We start from the raw sequence: 8,952 nt of genomic DNA on the forward strand, positions 1-8,952 counted from the left end.
GGCAGCCACTTAGTCACAGGAGGAAACTGAGCACTTCGAATGTGACAGTGTGACTAAGGAACTGAACTCTTAACTTTCATTTAATGTTAATTTAATTTAGCCACATGCAGCTGGTGACTACCTACTGGACACCACAGTTCTAGAGGGTGTTCCCAGAAGACCCCAAGAAAAATGAGGCCTGGATAAATGCTGCGGTGGCCAATTCCTACCTTGCTGGCAGTGTCTGGTCCTTCAACTGGGCCACTCCCCCTGAGCAGCATGGTTGGACACAGGAATCAGAGTGCTAGAGCCATGCCTCAGGTGTGCTGGTCTCAGCCCAGCCCCGGCATTCACAGGGCTGTTAACCTCATCCTTAGGGGGCCCTGAGGGAGCTGAGACTCCTGTGAGCACCCTAAAGATTCCAAATTAGCTCATAGTGGGGCTGTGAGGTCCTGCCCAGGGCTGTCCCCCACACCCTCCATTGTGATGGCCCCGCTGGGCAGCCAGGTGAGCCAGTGCAGCCAGACCAGCAACATTCTGGGGGTGCTTGTGTCCTTCCAGATAGACCAGCTGTCCAGAAGTCATGGACTACTTCCCCAGTCCTCTTGGCAGATGGCAGGCTGAAGGCTCAACACAGCTCCATCTGGGAGGGAGAACCTGCTCAGAAAAGCCTTCTCCAGCCAAAATGGAAACTCGGAGACCATGACCCAGGAGCTCTAGGTAAGAAGAGCCAGAAGCCAAAAATCCCACCTCTGGACATGGTCTCAAATTAAGCTCTTCATCCCCCAGTCCAATAAAATATTAAACTAACTCCTGGTTTGAGAAACTGGGTAACGAAGGGAGCAACACAAGGGTAAACTGCCCAGCCTCCCTCCTCCTGCTGTGATCAAAACCACAGCAGGTTGTCTGTTCTTCTTCAAGCAATGAAGGAAAAATCGCTAACACTGCCTACAATTTCTTCCCAATTGCTTCATTTGGGGGTTAAGGGTGTGGTATTAAAAAACCTTGAAGACCATGTCAAATCCACTGCCTCTCATCTCCGGATCTTGGCAACCACCTTGCTTTACAAGTGAATTCTGATGGGCTTCTGAGGCTGTTGACAGAGCAGGTGCCAGGAATATATTCCTGAGTTCATGGAGTTCCCACCCATGACCACACAGGCGCCATACAGGACTGCCCAAAAGGTATGAAGAAGTGATCTGACAACAAGCTAAAATCCATCAAAGATGACATGCAGCTTCAAAAGAAATCGGAAAAGATATTGGTGTGCAGCAAAAGAGCCTTCACACCTCCCCTCAAGTAGGCAAAGCCGCAAGACCAAGATTCTCCCAATGGCAGACAGTGTAATAAACTCAAACCAGAAGTCACAGAAAGGTATGAGGTCATTTCTATTCAACACATATTTATTGGTATTTAAAGGGTACAAAGCACAGTAGGACACAGAAATGAATCAGACAAGGAGCTGGAGGCAGGCACTTTCAATCTTTCAGTTTCTTTGGGGGCAAAAAAATAAAAATTAAAAAAACAATGCCCTCTTCTTCAGTGAGCTTGTTACTGTCACCCTTTACTCCTGACCAAGTGAAAATATGGTCCAAGGGACAGGCAAGTGTCCTGCTGAGGTGGGGGACAAACAAGAAACGGTGTGCCAGCTTCCCCAGATTAGAACGTTTTAATGTCCTGGAGGTCAGGGGTGGATATTAGTCAAAATGCTAGCATGATGGGACCCAAGGAGGGTTGGGTTTCCCCATTCAATATGCAGACTTTCATTCAATACCCATTTCCACCACTACCTGGTGCCCAAATCCAGTAAAGCCAGATCTTTGCTGGCCCGGTGGAAGGGATCTACGGGCCAAGTTGTCTTTGCTGACTTTCCGCCCATCCTCCTGTGTTCAGCTACAAAGGTGTAGCTTTCAAAGGTGTCTGCCCTTCTGTGTGATTCAGCTTGCTTCTTCCTGCCACCATCACGCACACATGCTCAACAACCTACCAGATGATGGGCTCCACCAAGGCAAAGGTGAACACCAAGAAAGGAGGGTGCACCAGATCCTGGAAACAACACAGGAGAAGGGGAAAGACGATCCCCAGGATGAAGAGCAAGCAGAGCCAGAGGAAAGGGATGTTTCCCAAGAGCCACATGGAACAGTTTAGAGTAGCTGGTATGTTTAACCATAATGAGAGGAGCTTTCTGCCAATGACAAGTTCTATAGCAATGGCAGAGGCTCAGGGGAGAATCAGGAAACTGGTGAGAGATACATAGAAAATCAAGCAAAAGAAACTAAGGAAACCACTGGCCAGTTAGCTCAGTTGGTTACAGTGTAGGGTTCGGTTCCCTGTACTGGCCAGCCATCCAAAATAAATGAACAAACGAACCATCAGAAATGAAAAGAAGCAGTCTTTAAGAAAAAAAGCAAGTTAAAGAAACTAAGGAAATTAGGAGAGGAGAAGAGGGGGAGACAAGAAAAGAAATATAGAAAATTAAGAACTTTGCAGCCATAAACTATGTTTATATTATTTATAATCATGTACACTCTGAATAGCAACTTGATCAAAAATTGTGCTTCCTTTATTCAGGAGAATGAGGGAAGAAAAAAGTGTAGGAATGAGCTAAGTATCTTCCTTAGTAGAAAAATCAGATCATATTTTAAAAAGAAAAAAAGAAAAAGTATACTATTCAGAAACACAAAGGTAAGTGGCAGGCAAGATAGCCAGAAGAATTGAAGGCAGCTGCTTCTGGAAGAGAACAGGATGGGGGGAGGGTGAGTACACTCAGGGCAAAGACTGTCTTTTCAAACCTTGTGCACAGTCAAAAGTCAAATCTTTCTATAATCTTTCTAGACAGAAAACTAATACATTCTTAAGCTATACACAAGTAGCAATGAATGCTCTATTACCATATGGCTTTATGTGTTTTTGTTAACCATCACAAAAAATATGCATTAGTGTGAACTCATATATGTACAAACTTGTAATGCTTTTACTTTCCCATAATTGTTACCAATTTTGCTTCAGAGACTCCCAATTGCCCTGCTGACATGACAGCAACAGTCAAAAAGAGAACATGCTTCCCGATACTTAGACCTTTTGGGAACCAAGGCAGCGTCTCCCCATCCCACCGAGTTAGCCAGCATCCGGTAGCAAGACTCCTGGAGACCAGCCATTTAATAAAGATTTTAACACCCACCTTGAGCCAGCCTCCATGGACAATACTGGGAAAGAGCCCTCAGGAAGAGAAGGTAGAAGAAGGGGTAGAGAGTCAAATTTCAGACAATAAGATACTGCAAAGAAGATGCAGCACCTCAGTGTGATAGACCTGCAGCCTCTCTCAACTGGTGGAGAGAGAAATGAGCCCCAAGGCATCCCTTGTATGTAATGAATTAACTACATTCCTCTGCAGGTAGAAGGGTCATTGTTGGGAGAGCCCTTTTCTGGGCAGTGGTGTGGATGAGAGAGGCTGGACAGAATGTGTCTGGGAGGAAACACCTCTGGGAAGAGGTGGCATCAGAACCAGCAGTACCAAGACCTGGGTGGAGGTGGGAGGAGGAGAAAGTTCCAGGCAAGCAGGACATGTGCCAAAGTCCTAAGGCAGGAACAAGCTTGGCTGACTCAAGAGACAGCAGGGGGGTGGGGTACAAAGAGGAGGTCGGAACGCTACTGCCAGACAAATGGCTCCCAGCACCACCAGGCAGCAGCAGCAGCAGTGCTGAAGGCAGACCTGGACTGGGAAGGCCCACTCAACGAAGAGCCAAGGGACTTTAGTTTTTAGTGAGGAGAAAGAAGCTGCCTCCAGAATCTATTCCAGAAGCAGGATGCCTCTGTGGTTGGAAGCATGACAGCTACACTGTGTGAGTAAAAAGGAGCTCATGACCTACCTCGAGTTCTCAGCAAATGTGCTTGCTGGGAAGCCCTGCAGCCACACCACACTTCAGCCTTAGGGAAGCACTGCAAGACCCTTACCTTTAGCCCCCCATCCCCTCAAATGGATCTGTTCCAACAAGGTGGTGCAGCCCAGGGAGGCAGGGACACACGCGCACACGCAGCCCCAGCCCCACATAAGCCCTCGCCGCTTCTGTGAATCAGACTGCAAAAACAACCTTGCTCTCCAGCCAACATAAACCATAGGCAACAGAGGGCCTTATATGGCTTGAAGCTTTCTTAATCAAAAACAGATAGATGGGCTGGAGTTGGCAGCTCCCAGTTAGAGAAGAACCAAAAAAAAAAAAAAAAAAGGAGAGAGAGAGAGAGAGAAGAAACGATGGCATGTGGAACAGTCAAACTTTGTCAAACTCCTTTTCCATCCCTCCCTCTTCAGCTTCAATGGCTTCCCAGTAAAGAATTCCTACCAGGGCCAGGGCTTTGCCTCCTCTCATGTTTGTATTTTGGTTAGAGCCAGATGACACCAGTAGTCAGACTACTACCAGCCAATGCAGTATGAGAGTTTTGTGTCCATTTAATGGCTGGCCTTCCGGTGGGGCAACTTCACATGAAAATGAGGTTATGTGGTCTCCCGAGAAATTGGCTGCTGGAGCGATGAGGAATCCTCATTCCCCAGGGTAGCAGTCCTGACCCCTTGCTCCCCAGCTCATCAGGCAGCCTGCCTGGCCTAGGAGGCAGGGTTGGGCCCCAACTAAAGATACATAATAGAAAAGGGAGCCCCAGAGACCTCTTAAGCAGCCACCCCTCCACCCACCCAATGGCAGTTTCCAGAGGGGCTTTATTCTCCTCCCTCCCCTGATTAGGCAGCACCAGGACCTGTCCCACACACTGCAGCCCTGCTAAAGGATTCCACCTGCTAAAAATAGCACCAGCACATACTTGGCGGGTAGGCCACACCAAAGTCAAAGGACAGAGCAGGGAAGTTATTCTCAGTACCGCCTTTTCTTCCAGAGACAGCACAAGGCACATCTGTGTGCTGGTCTCCCTCCAAGGCAGCTCAGGGAAGTGAGAATCACTCCTGCTCCTTCTGCAGAGGAGCAGGAAGGAAGAGCAAGAGGAAGACTGAACCAGCATTCAGAGCTGTTGTCCCAGGTTCTCCCAAAGGACCCCCCAGGCCAAGGCTGGAGGAGAGGGGGTTGGGGCTGCAGCTGTGCCTGACAAGGTCTCGCTGCCTCCTCCTACAGGAACCAAGCCACTCCTGGGTGACAGCCTGTGGAGGGCCAGGGATGTGGTCTCGTGAACTCCATGTGATGTCTGACAGCCACAATATTATTAGCCAGGGAATGAATGACTTCAAGGTTGTCTCTCCAACCAGCTCAGTCTTCAGAGTGGTTTCCCAGGCCCTAGGCACAGCTACCTGGTTTGAGAGGCTTTTTTATTCACAGTAATTACTTGTGCTCTGTGTGCTGGTCTCCCTCCAAGGCAGCTCAGGGAAGTGAGAATCACTCCTGCTCCTTCTGCAGAGGAGCAGGAAGGAAGAGAAAGAGGAAGACTGAACCAGCATTCAGAGCTGTTGTCCCAGGTTCTCCCAAAGGACCCCCCANAAGAGGAAGACTGAACCAGCATTCAGAGCTGTTGTCCCAGGTTCTCCCAAAGGACCCCCCAGGCCAAGGCTGGAGGAGAGGGGGTTGGGGCTGCAGCTGTGCCTGACAAGGTCTCGCTGCCTCCTCCTACAGGAACCAAGCCACTCCTGGGTGACAGCCTGTGGAGGGCCAGGGATGTGGTCTCGTGAACTCCATGTGATGTCTGACAGCCACAATATTATTAGCCAGGGAATGAATGACTTCAAGGTTGTCTCTCCAACCAGCTCAGTCTTCAGAGTGGTTTCCCAGGCCCTAGGCACAGCTACCTGGTTTGAGAGGCTTTTTTATTCACAGTAATTACTTGTGCATTTCAAAAGCACCCGATGGTTACATAATTCTGAGTATAAAATATGGCTTTGGAAAGACAAGAGAGTTAGGCTAGGATCTTCGGTTTCCTGTGAAATGAAAATGTCCTGTAAAATGGGATAAGAATACCTCCCTCACAGGGGTGTAATGAAGCTCAAAACTTAACAGAGTCAGTTTGTTGGATAAATGGTTTTAATTTTTTAAAAACCCACTTTACAGGAGGGCCAATTAGCTCATTGCATTACAGTGTGGTGCAGACAACACCAAGGTTAAGGATTTGGATCCCCATACTAACCTGCCACCAAAAAAACTCCACACACACAAAAAAAAACCCCACAAAAACCCTGTTTAGTTTTCTGGATGAAGACTGAATGATAATGGGGCAGTAAATAAGGATAGCCTCTGGGTATGGGGGGGAAGGGAGAGAGGAAGAAGAGAAGACAGAGAAAGAGAGACACACCTTCACGCACGTCCAAAGCCAGCCCAGCCCTCCCTGTATCCTGGGATCAGTTTACCCTCCTCAGGGCCTCAGTTACCTCATCAACAACTTAGAGATACTTAACCCCATGGAACTGAGAGAGAATAAAAATGGCATAGTTCAGAAAAAAACAAAACTCTCCTAAAACACCAGGAGGTGTTCAATGAGTGCCTGTTATGCATGTTATACTATCTGGCTCCAAGAAAAGAGAAATTCCACATTATATGCCAAAGGTCAGTCTAGCAGGATTCAAACAAAGCACACCCATGACTACAGGGCAGTGGGGCAGCGGGCATCTGGGAATAAAGTTCACCCCCGCTCCCCCATCCCCACACCAACACTTCAGGATCTGCACTGTGGCCCCACTGTCCCCCAATGCCTTCCATAAAGGCAGAAGAACATCCCCTAACATTTACATGGACTGGAGGGAGTAAAATGAAAAGGCAAGCCGGTTTAGCAGAGCGCCCACACTGGAATGTTCTAGGAAGTCACCTAGGCCAGTGAAGGAACAAGTAGTAGATCTGGTGACATCTGACATTTGGAGACCAAGGACAAAGACAGGTCTTGGAAAACTAGCAAGGACCTTTATGATAATAAATAGGCTCTCAAACCACACCCTTGTATTTCACGCTCCTGTCCCGAGACCCTCACTCAGCTCCTCTCTCAAACTGTTCCATAACCCATCTCTCCCCTCCCAACTGGCAGACCAGCACTTGCTTCTTAACATGCCACAAAGAGAGCAGATATACAAATAATTTGTCACCAAAGTTGTTGGGTTTATGGACTATGGAAGATGAAGCCCAAACACATGATGCTTTAGAGATTTACAAGTTGAAACAATTAAGCTTTTAGAGTTGGGCAAAGAACATTCTAGACCAGCGCTGTCCAACAGACCTTCTGTGATGATGAAAATGTTCTCAACCTGCACCATCCAGGATGGCAGCCACTAGCCGCAAGAGGCTACTGAGAACTTGAAATGTGACTAATATCACTGAGGAATTATTTTTTAATTTTATTTAATGCTTTAAAAAGTTTAAATTTAATTAGTCACACATGACTAGTAGCTACCCTGTAGACAGACAGGGCAGCTCTAAACCCCTCTCCCCAAGGATAGATTCAGGCAAAGAGATATCTTAAAATAAAAATACTGCGCTAGCCAGTTAGCTCAGCTGGTTAGAGTGTGGTGTCGATAACACGAATTTCCAGGGTTCAATCCCTGTTACCAGCCAGCTGCCCCCCAAAAAGAATTTAGAACAGTATAGAGATATCTTAAAACAAAAATACTGCGCTAGCCAGTTAGCTCAGCTGGTTAGAGTGTGGTGTCGATAACACCAATTTCCAGGGTTCAATCCCTGTTACCAGCCAGCTGCCCCCCAAAAAGAATTTAGAACAGTAGCACCTTAGAACTAAGAGCTTGAGATGCACCAAAAACGGTGAATTGGTTTTGGGGTTTTTGTTCGTTCGTTTGCTTTAAGTCTTTGACATGTACTACACACTGGACTATGCTTCCCAGCCCAAACACATCCCTCCAGCAGCCCTCCACTCCTCTCCCCCTAGGGTACCTTGGCCTAACTCCGGGGCTGCCAGGAACATAATGTGAATGCTGTTAATGCTGACCAACCCTCTTTTACCACTTGAAGAAACCCAGTCCCCAGAAGGCTTCTGGGTCTGCCTAGAATCTTAGCCCTGTTTCAGCTCTGGGAGCTGCACCGAGTCCATGGCTCTTGCAGGCTAAGCCCAGTGGTGAAACACATCTCACCAGCCCTGAGCTCTGCGTTCCTTTACTTCCAGGACTCACCTTGGGCCCTGATTTGTTCTTAAGTGCAAATGGGCCTCAGTGACACATGGCTAAGTGAATACAGCCAGCCAGCATTACAGGATAAGGAACAGAATGTTTACTATTGACTGCTGAAAACTATCAAACCAAGCAGCAGAAACGTCCAGATGGCGAGGACCCGGACAGAATGACTGCACCATTCAGTGGAAGGAAAAGAAAGTTAAGAAAAAGGACACCTCAAGAGCTACTTACTACTGGAAAGCCAGTCGTCAGCATGCTTGAATGATAACACATGCTCACTGCAACAATCTGCTTAGAAAGCAGCAGAAAGATTAGGAGAAAAGTCCATGGATTTAAGAACATTCTTTGGTTTTTCTCACAAAATCCCTCCAGAGGACCCAATTTGTCTAAACCCACACTTGCTTGTTTCTCTAGCCCTCGATTTTTATCTTTATTACAGCCACTGAAACAGTCCAAAATGACTTACCCTCATTGTACTCAGAGGTATGAAGATTATAGGATTAAGGAATTTGCTTGTAACTCTCCTAGCACAGTAACTATCAAGAAAGAGGCATTCTCAGTGGCTGGCCCGTTAGCTCAGTTGTTTAGAGCATGGTGTTATAACACCAAGATCATCGGTTCAGATCCCCATACCAGCCACCTGCCAAAAAAGAGAAAAAGAAAAGAGGTGTTCTCTAAATGTTAGTTCCCACAGCCCAAGTTTAAAATGAGGTACCAGGATAATAGAACACACCACCTCCCCGCAGTGGAGGAAAATAGAGAATGACAAGCTGAGGATATTAACTCATATCCAAAACAACTGTTGACTTTCCCATTATAGGAAAATAAACCAAGCTACAGAGAAGCCCAACTATCCTAGACTGGAGGGAAGATTA

At 47.2% G+C, this 8,952-nt stretch overlaps 1 protein-coding gene across 1 annotated transcript in view; it reads right to left on the reverse strand.

Annotated features, from left to right (window-relative positions):
* Positions 1 to 8,607, reverse strand: part of AKAP1 (A kinase (PRKA) anchor protein 1) — a 29,701-nt gene extending 21,094 nt beyond the window's left edge. The window contains exon 1 of the mRNA XM_008594518.1: positions 8,544 to 8,607. The gene's annotated coding sequence lies outside the window, so the exon portion shown is untranslated. The remainder of the gene's footprint in view (positions 1 to 8,543) is intronic.
* Positions 8,608 to 8,952: the final 345 nt, after the last annotated feature.

The sequence above is a fragment of the Galeopterus variegatus genome, unplaced genomic scaffold (assembly GCF_000696425.1).
Source record: "Galeopterus variegatus unplaced genomic scaffold, G_variegatus-3.0.2 Scaffold10941, whole genome shotgun sequence".
NCBI lineage: Eukaryota > Metazoa > Chordata > Mammalia > Dermoptera > Cynocephalidae > Galeopterus > Galeopterus variegatus.